Source organism: Amblyomma maculatum, chromosome 1 (assembly GCF_055883805.1).
Source record: "Amblyomma maculatum isolate TAMU_Amacu chromosome 1, ASM5588380v1, whole genome shotgun sequence".
In the NCBI taxonomy this organism is placed as follows: domain Eukaryota; kingdom Metazoa; phylum Arthropoda; class Arachnida; order Ixodida; family Ixodidae; genus Amblyomma; species Amblyomma maculatum.
In genome coordinates this window covers 29,313,563-29,334,480 of record NC_139344.1, presented here as the reverse complement: position 1 = coordinate 29,334,480, position 20,918 = coordinate 29,313,563, and positions in this window count along the sequence as shown.

Genomic DNA, 20,918 nt, shown 5'->3' with positions numbered 1-20,918 from the left:
GCTGGCTGTCCCGTAACAATACATACGCCCTCTAATCCAAAAAGAAATTGGATTGCATGAATGAATATTTCCCAGCAAGAGATGGTGCAGGATTGTTGTAAACCTTTATTTAGCCGGACAGTTATATAGGGCCGAGTTACATTGCCCTACTAGATGGCCAGCAGATCAAGCCTGTTGGCGACCTCATAGGCGCGCTTGAGGTTCCGGTCTTGTATGCATGGGTTCGAGCTGCGCAGCAGGTTTTCCCAGTCATCTGGATGCAAAATTTCTCCTAATTCTGGAGGTGGGGGGTCCTCCTTGCATCCCCAGAGTATATGGTTTGGGGTAGCTTTCTCCGCACAGTGTGCAGTCAGGAGAAAATTGGCTGGGGAAAGTATGTGAGGGAACTACCGAGTTTGGAAAGGAGTTTGTAGTCTCCTCCAGGTAATTTCGTTTTTCTTTACTAAGCCGCTTAAGCGGGGGCGGAAACTTCCTTCGTTCAAAGCGGAAGTGGTGGGAAGTCGTGAAATGATATCAGGTTATCCTTAGCTGTCCCCAGAGCGGTGGCAGTCACCGCCAGGCCGACTAAACCTCGGGCTGTCTGGTGAGCCGTCTCGTTTCAAGGGTTGCCAGAATGTGCCGGTTGCCAAACAATTCTATGTCCCTATCTGGGAAGGGAATGTTATTAATAATATTTAGTGTAGATTGCGCAATTCTACTTTAGACGAAATTGTGTATGGCTATCTTGGAGTCGCTGATGATAATATCTGCCTCTGAAGAAAGTGAGGTGCGCGGAAGAGGTTTAGGAGTTTGATTAGCACAGGGCTGGGTTAATTGGAGGATTATGGGAGTGGCCTTCGCCGCTCAGGGGGTATAATCCGGCTGGTGATGATGCAGATAAAAGTAAGCCACCTGCCATGGTTGGAAGGTGGCAACTGGGGAGAGCGGAATGCCTCCCTCCAGTCGTAGGGGAAAGAAGGTAGTAGCCCGAGGGTTGCTTTCACGGAAAGAACACGCAGGGTGGCTATATCGTGGAAGGGGAAGTTTTGACGCGGGAGTAAAAATAAGCAACCTGAAGGTGGTTGTCATGGAGCACAACTATTGCGAGCGGCTACTATGAAAGATAGACTTAAAAAAAGGCAGCAATTAAAGCAAATCTAACAGCTTTTTGAAGCTAAAACATCACTACGCCATGTGAAGCCAAGGCCACCGTGCCGGGCGCAGACCACAACTGCGTATGCGCCCGTCTTCTCCTTGTCGTCTTTCAAATCTTCTTGCTTCCCGTCTTCTTATTCTCTTCTTGTGCCTTCTTCTTCTAATTCTTCTTCTTGGCGTCTTCCGAATCTTCTAGCTCCATTTCACCGGCTTCTTCTCCAAATAAAGAGCTTTACCGCGTGTAACCATTATTAATGAAGCTTTCGCTTACACACTAGGTTTAATCAAGCTAAACCATCAACATTTTTTTCTGATCATTCAGCTGAGCCAATAACCTCAGTTTCAGAATTATTTATTGCGAGAGCAGCACTCAGTTCGCGATATGAACTGGTACCTAGCGATTTAGATAACAGGCTGAAAATTCTTGCTCAAGGACTAGCGCTTTACGCGTGAGCCACGAGAATAAGCGCCCATGCATACTGCACATCTATTGCAATATTTCGCCGAGACTGACTGCTAGCAGAAATGATGTCGTCACGATACGTAATGTCATGTGCAACAGAAGGGGCGAGAGATGCGAGCATCGCATCAATATCATGCTAGAGTTCCAGGTGAGTTTGCTAATTAAAGACAACAGTTGGAAGGGCAAGAGTAGAGGAAGGTCAGCTCCAGGATCCTGCGACTCCTTTTAATGGCAAGGAAACTATCGTACGTTATAGGATACTGTTATGCACTTGTTGTTGGCAATGGCTCAACATCTCGAAAGGTGGCAAAAATTTGTATTTAACGTTTTTACTGCGCTAGCTACGAGCAGTTAAATCTGCCGTAGAAACCCGACAGGTCGCCTATTTGGAAATAACTGTCGCGCAACTGTGGAATACGGTAAGATACTTTATAAAATTCACATTAAAGCATGAGCTCTACTAAATGTGAAAGTCCAGTACCCTGTGGATCCCCCTCTTTTACCTTCAGCGCAGCCTCAACGTCAAGCCTTCGAGTCAAGCCATTGCAACACAAGTGTTATACGGGTATGAAGCTTATATCGAGCAAAATTACAGCAGAATGATTGCATGTCATAACTGTCATAAATCAGTTAATTGCGATTAAAAATTGCGTTTTACGATAACATCAAGTCGTATATCGTTGGATAGTTTACATCGAGTACGATTGCACTACCCTAATTGGAGCCCTTAGTTAATCACCTTTAATTATTTATTTCGACTAACTATTGAACTTTACGCTACAACGTCGTCATACGCTGTTGAGAAGGTCTCGACTAGTAGAATACAAAATCAAACACAAAACCACGTAAAACCTAGGTAACGCTCGCCTAGCTCTGCCCAGTCCTGATTAAACCACTGACAGTTTTGATATAAATGGTCTACGCTTCCGATATGGTGCAAACTCTTTGCTCTTCAACTTTGCCTTGCGCTTATAAATAGTAATAGGACTTTCCGTTGAAAACCAATGCACTGCGTTTCTAAATAACCGTGAGGCAACATTGGAATACTATCAGATACTGTTATGATCATATTGATAGCGATGGTCCAAGCTTCCGATGCGTACCAGAATTTTTTCTTTTGAGATTTTCCCTACCTCTGCCCGCTAAAATTAAGTCAGACCTTCATTGAAAATTGATGGGGCGAACTTTTTAAGATTAATAACAAATAACTCAAAGCTTGCCGAGCGCAAATTGCGGATATATTGATTCATGATGTGAAACAATATGTAAGAAAAAGTACGTTAAAAGACACATTCTCATAGGACGTGCAAAATTTTACGGTACGTGCATGCCTACGTGAGAACCGTCTTGCTAGAGGACTTTTCCAAACCATGTAAATGGCTTCTCTCATGGTTCGCCTACTGCGTTCATCCTTCATGTGCGAGCCCCGCAGTGGGTACTCAATCATGCAGCATCATGACTACCACTTGCGCACCATATTAGCCGCTGAGCTGCCGTGTTTAGCTTTCACACCGTGTCCATTCTTGAAACGGTGACCACAATCTCTAACCGCATCACCTCCATAACCTCGAAGGGCTGGCTCGCGCTAACAGCACAACGGCACGATGCACCCATCCGCATGAAAGGGCGGATGGATACGTGCTCTACGGAAAAGGGGACTTCCAAGGTCGGTAGGCTGTTTTTAACGCTATAACTTTAAAGGTCCCGTTCTCCGAAAACCACGGCAGCGTTGGCGTTGTCGGTGCCCTGACCTAAAATGCGCGGTTCTCAATCCGGATTTTAAGAGAATAGCAAGGAGAGATAAGAATGCCTTCCTGAACATACAGTGCCAAGCAGTTGAGGACAACAGCAAATTGAGGAACACAAGGGCTCTGTATAAGACAATCAAAGATATCAAAGGAAGCTTCTGTGCTAAGCTGGGTGTGATAAAGGACAAACGAGGCAAGGACCTCACTGAAGCCTCGAGGTAAAGAAGAGGCGGCGAGAATACACAGAAATGTACAAGAAAGATGTGCAAACCCAACATAAGGCAGTTTTGATCACAGATCTCGAGCCGGGCATCCTGAAGAGTGAAGTTGAATGGACCTTAGCCAGCCTTGCTAAGAACAAAGCTATCGGAATTCATGGCATTCCAGCTGAGTTGCTTCAAAACCTTAGCGATGACGCTGTTAACGTTCTGTATATCTTATGTCAGCAAATTTGGACAACCCTGCAGTGACCACAGGATTGGAGGAGGTCAGTTTACATCCCCATTCCAAAGAAAGGCAGTGCCAAATATTGTTCCAACTACCGCACGATCGCGCTTATTTCGCATGCTAGCAAGGTATGCTGAAAATCATCCAAGGTAGGCTGCAGCAGTATGTGGATTGGGAGCTTCCGGATGTGCAAGCTGGGTTTCGCAAGGGAAGAGGAAGTAGAGACCAGATTGCCAACCTTCGCTGGATCACAGAAAAAGCAAGAGAGTTCCAGAAACCCATCTACTTCTGCTTTATTGATTATGCGAAAGCGTTCGACTGCGTAGATCATAAGAAATTGTGGCAAGCTCTCCAAGAGACGGGAGTTCCAATTCACCTTATCTCTCTCCTCAAGAACCTGTATGAAGGACAAGAGGCCACAGTCAGAGCTGAGCATGGTCTTACTGATTGGTTCCCGATTGAGAAAGGAGTGAGACAAGGCTGCATACTGTCGCCCTGCCTATTTAACCTATATGCTGAGTGCATCATGAGGAAGGCCGAGCTGGACGAGTCTTCAGCTGGAGCGAAGATTGCTGGAAAACGTATCAACAACCTTAGATATGCGGATGATACCACTTTAATGGCAGAAAGTGAAGTGGAACTCAAGAGACTTCTGATGCACGTACAAGAAGAGAGTGAGAAGTTTGGGCTTAAACTGAAAATTAAAAAGACAAAGATCATGGCGTCTTGCCCTATCAAGTCCTGGAGCATCAAAGGACAAGAAGTGGAAGCCGTGACAGATTTTCTCTTCTTGGGCTCCAAGATTATCCCGGAAGGAGACTGCACCCATGAAATTAGGAGACGCCTGCTTCTGGAAAAGAGAGCAATGGTTAGCCTTGACCGCTTAGTAAAGAGCAGAGACATTAGTCTGCCAACCAAGATCCGTATAACTCGTGCTATGGTCTTTCCAGTTGTGATGTATGGATGCGAGAGTTGGACTGTGAAAAAGGCTGACCGCCGAAGAATTGACGCGTTTGAATTGTGGTGCTGGCGGAGAATCTTGAGAGTTCCTTGGACGGGCAGAAGATCAGATCAGTCGATATTGTCGACCATAAACCCTGACTGCTCATTGAAGGGCTAAATTCTAAAGTTAAAGCTCAGCTACTTTGGTCATCTAATGAGAAGAGAGGAGTCGCTAGAGAAAGCTTTGATGTTGGGAAAGGTTGAGTGTCGCCGGAGAAGGGGTAGGCAGCGAACGCGATGGTTAGATGGCATCTTCGATGCGCTGCAGATGAAGTTATGTGTTGTTAGGAAGATAGTGAGAGACCAGAAAGCGTGGCGTGATATGGTCCATAGGGTCACGAAGAGTCGGACACGATAAAACGACTGAACTGAATTGAGGCTCCTAGCAGATGGCAGGGGGCATAGCTGGGCACTGACTTCTCGTCGGGTTGTGTGAAGTAGGCAGGCCACATGACATCGAGTTTGCGGGAGCTGCCAACTCGGGTAGCTCATGCATCTGAAGTGATATTTACTGGCACCTAACGCACCGCATCCATTGGATGCCGAAGTAGACGCTCTACCCGCCTCCTGCAGGCTACGTAAGCGCGTTCTTTGATATCGTGAAGCTTTATATCAAGTAGTCTCAGATGTAATGTGGTAGCTTACGACTGTATTCTAATGAGCATGAGTGAGATAATAGAGGCATTAAGGGACTCTTGTGTAAAGAGTAGAACAATGCACGTACAGGGTCGTTCGCTCTTAGTGTGAACGCGCGAAGAGGTGGTCGCTCTGTTTGGAGAGCCGTTGCGTCTTATATGACCGCATTTCGAAGCGAAGTAGATCCGGCAGTGAGGGAAGTGAAGGTGGCGCTTCGCATGGCCTGCAACTTAGCTTCGTGGAATGACCGCGTCAGGCGCAATGACACCTTGAAGAGAGCGGCCTCGTGATCGTGTGTTCGTCCTAAATGTGGAGCATCCTGTTACGCACACGCACGAGGATCTCGAGGGCAGCTGCAGACGGGATCCAGTGACGCTGTGGCGTCATAGCGTTATGCTCTTAAAGGGAAAGTTGAAGTGGCTCCCGTATTTTTTTTTTTTTTTTTTTTACAGATTTTCTGCTTAGTTTTAACCTTAACAGGTCCCGCCTTTGAATTCGCGCTGCTTTATGCTATAAATTTTAAAATATTTTTACAATGTAGCGATTTCACTCGTACAATTCTTATTTTGCACTAGCTCCTTGCCTTTCATCAACAAATCTTCTTTCTTTGTAACCGTCTGTCAGGGATACATTCCGTTCATCTTGTTTTTATAAACCCAGACCATTCACGATTTTGCATGATCATATAGTAATCGACCTATTTTTGTCTGCTGAGATATCAGGACAAAAAGTCTAGTGACACTTTACGTGTATAGAATGCAACAGCTATGCAGCAACAGTAACAGCAGTCTCCGCAAACGCTGAATCTGTGCGACCTCCGTTAGTGAATCTTCAACAGCATACTTCCATGGCCATGGAAGTATATTGGGAGAATTCCTGCTTGTGAGAATTTTCCACAACAGTACGCGGTGTTGATTATATAGCTCCATACCAACCTGATAGCGGAACTGCCTAAACACTTGTGCACACAACCGAGCGCACCTACCAACTGCCGTCGTGCACGTCGCCGAACTTTTCCGTGTCATGTGACCAGAGCACCTGCCAACTGCCAACGAGCTTGAAAATTTGGCCATATCACATATACGGGAAATTAGGAGGCCGTGGATTCGTAATCCATAGGCAGCCTGTTTTTTTATTATTCTAATTTATAATGAATTACCTCAAAATTACATAATTATTTCAAATTTATCAGTAGCAAACATAAAGCTATTTTATACTTTCTTCGGTGTGAGTAGCTGTTGGCTGCTTTCGCATGCATCTCGTAATGAGACCCTCATTTCGCTGAATACATTTCACTGATTAGTCGCATGACATCACACACCCCGCCGATCAACCAGCTATGTCACCTGCCAACTGCTAGAGACCATGTCAACTCAGCCACGTTTCGTGGTGTCAAGGACGTCGCACATCCCGTCAACCAATCAGTCATGTCACGTGACCCTGTGACACCATCACTATATCGATCGATCAGCTAATTTTGTGAGGAACTTAGGGCGTATTTTCGTTGTGAGTTTGTAATGATATCGCATTAATGTGTTCAATTATCTATTAACACTACCACGGCCAGCAGACGGGTTATGTATGTTGGCATATTATTTGTGTAAATAGGGGTAACAAGGCCCCTCATTATTGTTTCAAACACTATGGCACTGCATCTTGATTCTCATAAAGCAATTCCTCTCCGATTTTACTCTTCCCGACCTGCTCTGGTACGCAGCCACGTACAGCCCATGCGCCTCACTGACCGTATACGCTTAACGCTCTCCATTTCTCCATCATCTTCCACATAGTGACTGGTATCTTTTCTAGTCTTTTTTTTTTTTTCACTCTACTGTGAGTCAGTAGCATGCTTTCTGCAGAGATGCCTACATTCCTTACACTACCATCAATTTTTGCCCAACTTCTTCAACGGCCATTTATAATAGATTTCAAATTATTCAATAGTTATCGTATGAAAACGTACAATACAAATAATTGTGCCAAACGAAGCCGCATACCACACCTTACGAGCAATTTCTACAAATGAATGTTCTTCAGAAAACAATTATTCGCGGCCATGAGCATCTTCCATTGGTCTTACAGAGCAAGCAGAATTTGACGAGAATCGTATACAGCTCGCTTGGTGGAAAAGGCAACGCCGTCTTCGTGATCTAGAATTGAGAAAAGAAAAAGAAAAAAAAAACATGCAGGAGAAAACATGCGCGTGATTTCGTATAAAACGTTTAACGTAACCGTTCTTTGTGCAGTGTTCAGTGTGGTGTCACACCATTTCGTTTCACGTTTAGCGTCCATCTGCTAGCAAAGTGGGAGACTAGTTAGCGATGACGATTAGGAACGACCAGGTGTCCACCTTCAATCTTATGCTTTTCTTTGCAGGCGTGACTGCTCGCCGAGAAGTGAGACAGATACTGCGCCTTCCATTCCCCAAACACTAAACCGTCTAAAGACGTTCGGCATTTTCGGCATTCAGAGACTGTCACAGAGTTTAATGAAGTGTTGATACTTCATTAAACTCTGTGACAGTCTCTGAATGCCGAAAATTCCCAGAATAAAGAAAGTGGTACTAAAGATGCTATCTCGTCTACACTTAAAACGGAGCTTAAGCGTACTCCCAATTTTCTACCTTGTTGTTGCTGTGCACGCACACAGCAAGGCCTACTATGCTATTTTAGGTTAGAAAAGCTCCAAGAAAATGCTCTTACAAGGTACGCTAATGAGGCTACTTGTTGTTCAATTTATCGACGAAAACAGCTAGACACCTAGGGTTTTACACCGTCAAGATAAATAAATATAGTCTTAGCAAGTAGTAGTGTGCAGGATTTAACGTCTAGAAGGAACCCGCAGACTATAGAGGACACCCTAGTCGAGGCTGTCCTCATTAATCTCGACCACCCTGGGCCGAAGCAGACATTGCAGAGCACATATGCGTTTTTGTTGTATGCCTCCATCATAATGCACTAGCCGCGCCTTGAATTCTAGGCTAGGCAAAAATACTACTACTCTACCATCTCAGTGATATTCACTACACCAGGAAAGCTTTTGCAATCGATATGAGGACTGTTGACAGAAAGAAAAACTGAGACGCCGGGCAGGTACAAAGCACTTGCGTTCTTCGACGCGGCCTTGCTGCGAGCACGCACACGTTTCCCTGACAGCGGTACACGTTTCGGCCACTTTCCTGTGCGTCAAAGCCGTTGCGCAAAGCGCACCGCAGGCAACAACACCACGGAGTCCAGGTAATGGGCAGGCACTGTGCGGGGCAAAACGACCCCTGTCCATCAGGCGATGCAGAGAGGTGTCCCCGCACGCGTGAACAAGACGCAGCAGTATATTGTGTCGCGTTCAAGGTCAGCCCTCCTCCCTCCCAATCCGAGGCCCTTCTAAGAGCCCCGCCATCAAGGCGGTGAACAAAACCGCAATGACACGGCGATGAAAGGAGCCTTGGCCGTCATCTAATGGCAGCGCCCCCCCCCCCCTCCCCCTCCCAACACGAAATGAAGAGGAGCTGCAAAGACGTGCGCTCTTTGACTGATGCGTCCAGGACGCCGTTTCAGTCCACGCAGATGGGACACGTGATGACCGCGCTGTACTGTTTCCTCTTCGCCATAGAGCAAGCCCTGAAACCAGTGTGTATGCCTGAGTAAACAAGGCCGCCCGCCACCTTAGGTCCGTTAGTGGGCTGAGGGATCCGTGCTGCTGGGGCTGACGTCAAACGCGGCGGGGAAATTTGGGTGTGGTGCAAGGACCCACGACACCAAGAAACGTCGAGGAAAGAAAACGAAAGTCCCTCGAGCTGAGCATGCGTGTAAGCCACGAGGAAAGAAGAAAAGTAAGCGCGCGTCCTTTTGTTTTTGTGGGGTCTAGCGGGGAGACACGCAAACTCGCGGTTGTCTTCGGTGATCGAGGGCCCCGCGGACCACGACGACCGGCGCGACGTAATCGAGAGGACCGCGCTGCGTTTGTGTGTTGCGTCACCGCACGGGAGCTCCACGGTGGGCCCCTTCAAATGCGACCATACACGCCAGGAAACCGTAGCCAGTTGTTCCCGCCGTAGTTATTTGAGTGGGCAAGTAATGCGCCGATGAGACCACAGCCCTTAAATGCCTAATTAAGGACCACCGTAGAGAGCGCGAACGTTTATCACCCGCTCGCGATGCCGCTCTGGCCGAGGCTTTCTGTGGAGTTGCTGGAGCGCTGCGGGTGTATTCCGCGAGGTTGAGCAACTTTCCTTATTTCGTGAGTGCTAATCGATTCAGTATATTATGCGCTTTGATGCTCTTCAGTTCATTCACTCAGGAGCGTATTCAATCGTAGTTAAGGGTGCAATTAGCCTTGGTTGCGGCGCTGTGAGTGGATCGGTTTGCTGGATATGCGATGGGGCTCAGTAAGCGCGAGACATCCTTCGCTGGCGCAACAGGAATACAAGCCCTCCTCATCTCCAGCTGCCACGGCCGCCTTTTCGAGGCTACAAGGTCACTGCATTTCAATGCGAGGGATGAATTGAATACAGGAGCGGGGCAGTTGTAGCTCCCAAAGTACGCGACTTCGAACCACGCAAATAAATTCCAGCTTCCCTCTAGCACTACGTGGGTTTCTGAATTTCGATATCGGTGCAAGTAAGAGAAAGCGACTTAGAAAAACAAACAAAGAAATTAAGAATACGGCACCTTCCTACGCAGGACGAAGTAGTTACAGTTGATAACGCTCAGCAAGTTTTGTGCTGTTTTCTTAGTTTTGTAGCATTAGTATGTATTTTCTAGAATTTCGCGCCTGAGTTCTTTAGCGTCTTAAAAAAGTTGTTCTTGTTTAGTCCCATCGATGGCAATGCATCTTGTTTTTCAACGCGAGCTACACAACTTCTTTATGAACACTTCGCTCATGAATCCAAGCACTAAAAAGGTAGCTAATTAGTGTTCCCAAATTAATAGTTTTTGAGAGCGAAAGATATTGAAAATTAGGCTATGCCACTTCCAATAACCCTCACTTGGTTTCACTGTTCACTGGGGCTAGGACTCGTCGTGTTTTTTAGGACCTTGGTTACATTTAGCTGGGGCATCTAGTATAAGGGTTTGTTATATTCGGCAGATTTCTGTATCACTTGATTAATTGCTTAGATATTATCTGTTGTCGACTGGCCTTTGGAAATTGCCTAGTTTTAGGCTGATTGAAGTCTGAGATTGTCCTGTATCTATTAGCGATTACCTTAGATACCTTTAGGCAAGGGACAGCAGGTTTATCGGTCTGCAACTTTTCAAGTCCTTCACGTCTCATTTTTCATAATTGAAGATAGCGTACAAGCGCTCCTCAAATATTGCGGCACGCTTGAGTTCATGAGAGACTGCGTAAAAACAGCTGTGGCCTGTTTATCTAGAATAATTACCCCCGTCGTCCTTCAAAAAATCTGATGTCACACGATCCTCACAAGCTTTCCTTTTGAACATGCTTCTGAACTATCCTTACTTGCTCCTTCGTTACGGGTGGAATGTCCAACTGTTCCGCGCGACTGTCTCTCTCATTATCTCCGCAATTACTGCAGCTACTGTATAGCTTTGCGTAGAGCTTCTCGGCTACATTAACTATCTTATCCCTGTCAGAAGTAACATGGCCTTCCTTGTCATTTAGCGCATACGTTTGATTTTCGCCTATGTAGCTTATATAGTTTCCGCTTGGCCGCTTTCAGAATGCCTTTGCTTAGTAAACCATGCTTGGTCCTCTCCATATTATACTTCCTGACGTCTCTTGTAATCCAAGGTTCGACGAAAGTTCGGCTGGTCAAGCATTAGTAGAATGAAAAGTATAACAGTCAATGACCAAGTCAAGCAGAACCGACGTTTCAGGACCAGTACGGCTTCCTTGTTCCCTACGAGGCTGGAAGAACGAGCCGACAGAAACTAGAAACTAGGCCTAAGCCCCGTGATTTCATGTAGATATGTGGCATCGTTCCATCCTTCCGTTCATGGTGTCGGGCGTCGTTTGGATGAATGATGATTCGAGCAAAAGGCGCATCGATTGTCTAATTAGGTTCTTTAGAAAATAACTGATGAATTGCTCCCGTCAATAGTATGATTTTGCTCATGAATGCGCGCGCTCGGCAAAAGCGTTCGAAGCCAGTTTTTTTTTTTTCTCTTTTGGACATCTTTTATAAATCTCTGAGAATTTTCTTTGTCCGTTCTTCAACGCTTATTACGCGATAGCGTATTAGGCTCGTTCAGCCTAAAAGCCGTCGTAGTAACCCGGAATTGAGAACCGCAGCCTAGAAACGGGTCACAAAAAAATACGCAATTCAATAAGAAATTCGTGACCATTTGGGGCGCGAAACACGATGGATCGTCGGCACAAAGCAAGGGAGATGGGCACCTACTGAACGCGGTTGTGGCACATATGAGTTTTTAACGTGTGTTTGGAATGCGTATCAACGTACCAGTAATAAAAATTTAATCAAGAATTTCTTTTTTTTTTAAGCGCGGAACGAAAACGCGATGTTAAAGACGAAGCGTCCTCCTCAGTTTTAAACTCAGATAGCCCGACGAGTTCTGTTTTGTCTGTTGGAATGGCAGTTTTCACGCTTTGACGTTTCTTAATAAGATAGTTCGTCTCCTTAGAAAGCGCACTGGCAGTCTGCCTAATTACCCTAGCGCCTATTTCTAATGTGCACGTTGTATTGATATCTGCGAGATTATAGTTCACTGCTTGAACACTAAGGTCCCGTCCACGTTTGAAGCTGGTTATCTATGCTTCAGCCAAATACTGAATGCCTTCAGTTTCCCCATTATTGCTAAATCATTAACAAGCTTCCTTCTTACAAGTTCGTTCCCTTTTCTGTTCAAGTCGAGCTAATTAGAGACCTGACTATTCTACGGCGACAACACATCACTTCGTCGAGAAACTCCGCATCCCGCTCGATGACAAGGTTGAATCACAATACAAAGTCTATTTAATTTTTCGTCTCCCCCTTCAGGTTCTTTCACGTCCAGTCCCTGTTCTTCGGCTTGCGGGAGAAGGTATACACGACTTGTAAATCATTCATTCTGTGAACTGCGTTTCAAAACGAATCAGAGGGATGCCGCAGTGGACGGCTCCGTATACTTCGACCCCCGAACGTGAGCTGATATTTCACTCTAGACCGGAACCTTCAATTTGATGAAGATGGAGCGCAACGGGCGCAGTACATCTGACTCAAGGCCACCGTGTGCTGTGCGATGTCAGTGCACGTTAACAATCTTAGGTGGTCGAAATCACCCGGAGTCCTCCACAACGGCTTCGCGCATAGTCTGAGCAGGCGCAACCGAGATCGAACCCGGGCCTCGCGGCTCGATAGTCGATCACCCTAACCACATGGGTAAGAATAATTTTAATAGATATATGAGGTGTCCCGTAAATTGTAGTTCGCGCGAATCTTTATTAAAATTGCATGATTTAAAGAATCAAAAGCTTTTCTATAACCTACAAAGAGAACAGTCTGAAAAGCTTCTTTTTGTTTTCAATACTGAAAAGTATGTTTCCATTCAACATTAAAAGCGCAGTTTCTGCAGGCCACCATTTACGAAAGAAAAACTGTGCGTTTGACACTCTACTATTTTTAGACAGCAAACTCATTACACCAGCGAAAATCATTTCGATTACCTTAGAAAAAATGTCAGGACTGATATTGGCCTCTAGTTCTACAAAACATTTCTTTACTTTTTTTCGTATATTCAGGCACTTAGCTGCCTTCATTTGGATGACAAATACACTCAACTCTAGCGCTAGAAGATACATATGAGCAAATGGGAAGGTAGGAACTTCTGATTCGTATAACGCCGGTTTAACCTGAATTTCAGCAATGGCTAAAGTCTTACTGTTTTGAAAAGTCATAAATATTCGGCATATTTAACATGTATCATTCGAGTAACTAGCTGTATTGTCCTGCTTGGTTAACGCTATCGGAAAATGATGCATCAGCTGAAATTACAGCATTAGCCAAAAAGGATGCATTGAAAGATTCGGAAGTTGTTTACCAGGAACATTTGGGTTATACATGTACTTATTAGCCTTGTATGCGTAAATTGTTGCCTTTCACGCCACGAAATTCATGCAGCGGCTTGTTTCTTATAGCGGCAAAAACAGAGAGATTATAATCGATGTTCGCACGGGACATGCACTGTGTTCACTTTATTTTGTGTTTTGGGTTCCTGTAACGCGGATGGAGACAGAACGCGAAGGAAGGAGAAAATTCAATTTTATTTTTAATCATTTTGAAGCGGCACTTTGTCTTCGTATATATAAAATTTATTCAATGGCTTAAATATTTACTTGGGGAAAAAAATTCTTGGCAGAAATGCAAGTGAAAGCTCTAAAATTTTTATAAGGATCGTCTGAGTTTTGCTTCCAAAATAAATGACCAGTAATGGCATGTAACTTCATACTCAAGAGATTATAAAGCGTTCGCTGCCACACAATGAATTTGATATGGATATGGGCGACACTTTTTCTGTGTTTTGTTCGTAACGTATTTATCATGAAAATAAAACAATGGTCGCTTATGTCTGACGCAACGGCACCGGCATGAGAAACAGCTTTCGGAATCTCTGTAATTAGCAAATCAAGGATAAATATAGTAGAAAATGTTGTTCACGTTTGCATTCTGATTATAGTACCATTATACAGAGGAATTGAACAATGAGGTGATGCACTGTCTCTGCATTGCTATTCCCTTCAGTATGTATCAACTAGCTCAACTCTCCGTTTTATTAGAGGTACAATTATTACGGGAGACATAATTTGCATAATATGGATCTAAAGGGGACGCTTAATTACTCCTTTCCATTTTTTTTTTTTTCTTCGGTCGCCTTCCGCCGATGGCTCTTACGGCTTTTAGTGAGCACCGTTGGTGGCCGCTGCGTTTGAGCGTGTTTGTTTTATTTATTTATTTATTTATTTTTTTTGCTGTTGGGAAAGTGGGTGGTGTGGCAGCGTGCCATTGACCATTTTGAACTTGAAATAATCCATTGATTGGCCCCTGTAAAACGCGCTCCTTATTGGGCACTGAAATCCTGTGCGAGTTGATTTAAGGATGTGTTTTTGGCGCCAAAGGGCAGTTGGGACTTGGAACTCAGACTTAGAGCAGAGACTGATCTGAGGCTCTCGGTGGAGAGGTGCGGACCGGGTTATGCCATGCGCTGACCGTGCTCCGAGGAACCGCTACTTGTAGCGCGACGCAAGTTAAGTCGTCGGCCAGGCAGGATAGGGTGTTGTTGCGGGCGCACCGTGGCCTGGTGTTCTAGTTTGTCTCTGATGGTAGCGACCACACCGTTCGTAGTGTAAATAATGTAAATAGTGTAAATAAATTCATAGTATACTCATTCGTGCCAAGAAGTCTGCCCATCTGTCTCATCTCCTCTGCAACGTGTTGCACGCCAAACGAACCGCTCCTCCACACCGAGGAGCTGACGTTGCAAAAGGGCAACAAAGAAGAAGGAGACCAACGAAGATTAACTAATGTACTCAACAACGGTGGTTCCTAGGCGCTACTGTAGAGTTAAAATCTCTCAATCACTAGTAATCTAGCAAAAACTTAAGACCAACGTAGAGTCTTGAGCTTCGACTATATATACTGTGACTTCGCCTTTTCGCTAATTAGCCCCGCAACTCTGTTTCAGTGTTTAGTTCGCTCGATAGCCAAGTCCAGTGGACCTGAGTTCTATCGTCCCAATTAGCCGAGAATTTGACCAAGCCAACGCAACCCAGCAGCCTTCGGCACGACTAAATGATGCTTCAGCAAATAAAGCGAAGTGCGAGCGCGCTTCTTCGTCGAGTCGCGAGGTGCCCCCTCGCCACTCATACCCACGCTCGCAGTTTCACTTGTTGACCCTTCATTGCCCATCCGATAGTCATGACGTTTGCTGCACGTGTGAAAGGGGGTGATGCACTGGCCTCTTTAAGATCTCGATGATAAGTTCGATCCCAAAGCCACGGCATGCGTATACGTTTAGACAGAGATGAAACGCAAGAAGCCTGTGTATATATGTGGGTTCTCTCGCATTCCAGGTGGTCGAAATTATCAGGAGACCTCCAATACGGCATTCCTTATAGCCTAAGTCGCTTCGGAACTTTAAACTAATAAACAAACAAACCAAATTACACATCGGAAAATTATCACGTTATCAACTTCAGCAGCATCTTTCCCAATTCTATTTGAAGACAAATCGGCCTAAAAATCCCTTCCCTTATTTGCTTAGTTAACAACACGAATTCTCGCCAGAGAGGCTAAACGTGCTTTCAGACCTTCGTACAAGGCTGGCGAAGCTACGCTTGCACTCTGGCCCGCTTGAAAGAAGGCTCACACACAAGGATGAAGAAAATAAGCCGCCCCCAAGCAGATGTCTCGGTGTGTCTCGTTCGGGGAAGTGACATGTGGCCCTGAAAAGGTAGTCGGGGACACACTTCCATTCGGTACGAGGACATTCGCTTACCGTCTCTTAGCTAGACGCCGAACTAAAGCTTGTTTTGTATGGGCGGTTTCATTTTCTGCGACACAATTTTGGTCGAAAAGGAGGATCGCAAAAGTTAATTGAAGACGTTGATGTGATTAACTAGTCATTCCTTACAAATAGTCTTAAAATATGTACCAGATGCGGTGCACTCATGTCTTTTGGGGGCTTAAAATCTACATGCATGCAAAATTAAAGGCGCCGAATACGACAAAACGCCTTCCAGCATAACGCGATGAATGTCTTCGTAAGGCTTGAACTCTGTAATGGCGCGCGCAAAAACTTTTTTTTTTTTATTGCATAAAGGAAATAAACGCCCGTATCAGGCAAATATGTCTGAGGCGTCGCGCCGCAAAAGACTCTAAGAAGAGAAGGGTGTGGTGGAGATTGAGTTTCGTCATACTTTGGTCTTCCTAAACGCCTAGGCAAGAGCCATTTATTCGAGCCATTGCTTATGCTGTCGCAGGCAAACGCTCAACTGTTTGCATCATAGTGCAGATGGGTTACGGGTGGAGCACGATTTCTATGAATACAACTACTTTTGCCGGAAGAGGGCCTAAGTATGATCCGCGATGAGCCACTGTGGCGTGGTTGCATCGTAATTGAGGGCCCATCCTCCGGTAGAAACAGACCTATATATGAAGAGCAGCGGGAACAGTAAAAAGGGAGGGGGATAAATGCCCAAACCTAATGGTTTCCCAGTTTGTTCCTGAATTTGATAAGCCGAACCGACGCGAAAAAAAATATGAAAACAGGCTTATTAGAACAAGCTGGTAATCCCGCCTTCGGTTTACGCACGGCAAATAACTACTAGGCAGGGCCGTACGCAACCACTTGCGGGACCCACGAATTTATTCTGGCAAGCCTGTATTCACTGATATCATTTGTTCAGCATGCCACCCTGCCGTATTTCTCCATCGTGAGGTGCCTGTGGATCCTTACGCGGCCCCCAGCATGCTGCCGATAGTCGATGACGACTTATTATGCAGGAAATGGTATATCCCGCGTCATTCTCTTGCCTCCCGATGCAATTGAGGACGACAGCCGTCCCTCACTAGTATGAGCCGTATATAGGGAAGCACGCATGATGGCCAAGGTAATAAAGAACAGGGGCGAAGTATTCAATGTTTAAATGTGGAATTAGTATAACTGAGGGCGGGACATTAACAAGCAAAGGAAAGCCGAAAAGCCCGTAAGGCAGCTGCGCATTCTCAGCATGCAAAAAATATGGAGGTTTTACTATTCTAAACCTAGATACAGAGCGGCAGCTCTGTTTGGCTTGTTACGCTTGTTGTTAAGCTTCCATGTCAAAGGTCAAGGTCGTTGGGTGCTTCAAGGCCAAATTATCCCCCCCAATGACCTTGGCAAAACCTGGAGTTAAGTATAAAGGTGGAGGATGACAGTGGTGGAGAATGGCGAAGCGTGCGCGCATACGTTTATCTGAGGCTTTTGGCACAGGTTCGTCGCTTAGACTATGTGCATTTAGAAGACGGTTAAAGAAGCAACACCTTTGCCATCCACCACTTAGTAATATGGCCAGGCGGTCTGCTCAACAGAGCCCCGTTCAAATAAACGTAAAACACAAAAACAAAAAGGTATAAACAGACATCTTTGGCAATAATTAACTAAGCAGTTATTGAGTTTGAGCTGTGGTAACTGGTCTCATTAACAGCCAGGCCTTTCGAGCATGCATCTATATTCAGGGCATGAGTTCCTCAGCTGTTTGCACCGCGATCTGGTGTGCACGAGGCAAAGTTCATCAGCAGCAAATCTAACGTAAATGGTACAATTCACACGCAAACAGCGAAATGAGAAAATATAATTCCGAGAAAGCTCCATACTGATGCAGGTTCATTTCACTTCAAAGTAGTGAGGACTGGCCTATTAATCAAGCTCGCGTGTGTTTTCCCCTCTGGTAGATAACATGTGTCTCTTTTTGTTTTTGCTACCGCTCCTGTCCTCCTGCCTGCGTCCGATTTAGTGCTGGATGTGCACCGGTCAATTTATCCTAATTGTCCAAGCAACGCTGGCACTGGCGTGACGCTGGCGTCACCACGCGACGATATGACTGTGCCGAGGCTACGCTGTGTGATGATTAGACTCAATCGCGTCCTATATTTTCCTGAATGACTGCCTGAGCGCTTGGTTTGTGTGAGGTGAGAATTTTTTCCAAACTTAAGGGCTGGTAGTCTCTTTTGGCTGCTTACGCTCGCTGGCAGCCATGCAGCCCTCTTGTTCGATCCACGGCCAATCTACTGCACTGACGGCACACCATTCACGGGGCGCGTCATGTTTTTATCGCATCTTTAAGGAAATAAATGTTGCAGTCTCGCTTTTTTTTTCAGCTGTCTCTTTTGGTGATTGGTTGTGCGTTCGTGCCTCAGAGGAAGGACTATATGTTTTTGAAAACTACTGGCAACAAGCGAAAGGAGATTTCGACGTATGTACCAGCTCCGTTTATTCGTCTCAGCTGCCAACGTTCTCGTGCAACTTAAACTATAATTAATGTGCCACGTAAATAACAAATGATAAAAAGTATTGGTCCCCCTCAAAGGACACAGTCCGCTGCTAACAGAAGCCACTGTTAGTAGCTATCGCGTTTGCCAAGTGGCAAGCACACGAATGAACAACTAATAATCTAGAGAGACAAAATAAAAAGACGAGACTGCAACATTTCGTTTCTTAAAAAACTCGACAAAATACGACTTGTCCCGTGAATGTGTCCCGTCAGTGCAGTAAACTGGCCGCGCATCAAGCGCGAATGTGTCGTATGAGAGCCGCGTATTCATTTCCATATCAAGGACCGCTTTTTAACTTTTTGTTTGTAGATGAAACTGCCAGAAGGTGGAGCACAGGTGAAAGATCCTCACATCTACACTTGCACGGACGGAACGCTTGTTTTTGCTTGCCGGAAGATGAGTCCCCCAGGTTCGAAGGCGTCCCACATGTTACTGGGGATGAAAAAAGGGCGATTCCTAGTAGCTCCAGGACGAATGAAGCGGCTGGGCTAAAGCCAAAAGGACGCTCAGTTCTGGATGTGTCGGGAAGCGACCGGAAAGTTCGATGTTGCAAGGAGATATATCACATAGAAACATGGAATGCAAGATCTATGACGCAAGGTAAACTGGATGTCGTCAAGCAAGAAATGGACAGATTGAACATTGATATCTTGGGCATCCGCGAGCTCAAGTGGACCGGAATGGGAGAATTTAACTCCGGCGACCATTATGTCTTTTATTGTGGGCACGAATCCAAGAGAAGGAATCGGGTCGCTCTCATAGTAAACAGAAGAATGGGCAAAGCAGTGCTAGGGTACAACCCCAAAAACGACCGAATGATTTCACTTCGAACCCAAGGTTACCCTTTCAACATAACAGTTATCCAAGTCTATGCACCAACTACTACCGCTGAAGAAGCTGACGTTGAGAGATTTTATGCTCACCTGCAATGCCTTTTAGACCACACTCCATCATCAGACGTCCTTTTTCTCATAGGAGACTGGAATGCTAAGGTGGGGAGTGAAGAAATATCCAGAATTACAGGCAAGTTCGGTCTTGGTGAGCCAAACGAAGCTGGGCAGAGGCTAGTAGAGTTTTGTCAAGAAAATAAGCTGACCATAGCGAATACTCGTTTTCAACAGCATAAGAGGCGCCTGACAGGAATCAGGTCGATTATATTCTTTGCCGGCAGAGATGGAGAAGCGCTATACAAGCAGTAAAAACAAGGCCTGGGGCCGATTGTGGCACCGATCATCAGCTTCTTGTTGCCAAATTTAAGCTTCGATTCAGGAAAACGCAGGAAACTAGAAGGCCTTTCAGATATGATCTGGATCAAATTCCATCAGAATATATGCTGTGGAAGTGAGGAATCAATTTCAAGAATTGAATCTCGAAGACAGAGAGCCTCAAGAGATGTGGACTGATTTTCGTGATATAATACAAGAAGTTGCTACTAAGGTAGTTCCAAAGCAAAAGAAATGCAAGAAAGCAAACTGGTTATCTGAAGAGGCTTTGCAAATAGCTGAGGAAAGGAGGATGGCAAAAGGTATGGGGGAAAGAGAAAGATACAAGGTTCTCAATGCGGATTTTCAAAAAATAGCAAGGAGAGATAAGAATACCTTCCTGAACATACAGTGATAAGCAGTTGAGGACAACAACCAATTGAGGAACACAAGAGCTCTGTATAAGACAATGAAAGATATCAAAGGAAGCTTTTGTGCAAAGCTGGGCGTGATAAAGGACAAACGAGGCAGGGACCTCACTGAAGCCTCAGAGATAAAGAAGAGGTGGCAGGAATACACAGAAGAACTGTACAAGAAGGACCCGGATGTGCATACCCAACATATGACGGTTATGATTGCTGATATCGAGCCGGGCATCCTGAAGAGGGAAGTTGAATGGGCCTTAGCCAGCCTTGCTAAGAACAAAGCTAGCGGAATTGATGGCATTCCAGCTGAGTTGCTTCAAAACCTCAACCATGACGACGCTGTTAATGTTCTGTATACATTATGTCAGCAAATTGGGACAACCCTGCAGTGGCCACAGGATTGGAGGAGGTCAGTTTCCATCCCCATTTCAAAGAAAGGCAATGCCAAAGATTGTTCCTACCACCACACGATCGCGCTTATTTCGCATACTTGCAAGGTGATGTTGAAATCCTCCATGGTAGGCTGAAGCAGTATGTCGATCGGAAGCTTCCGGACGTGCAAGCTGGGTTTCGCAAGGGCAGAGGAACTAGAGACCAAATTGCAAACCTTCGCTGGATCATAGAAAAAGCAAGAGAGTTCCAGAAACCCATCTACTTCTGCTTTATTGATTATGCGAAAGCGTTTGACTGCGTAGATCACAGCAGATTGTGGCAAGCTCTCCAAGAGATGGGAGTTCCAATTCACCTCATCTGTCTCCTCAGGAACCTGTATGAAGGGCAAGAGGACAGTCAGAACTGGTCATGGTCTTACTGACTGGTTTCCGATTGAGAAAGGAGTGAGACAACGCTGAATACTGTCGCCCTGCCAATTTA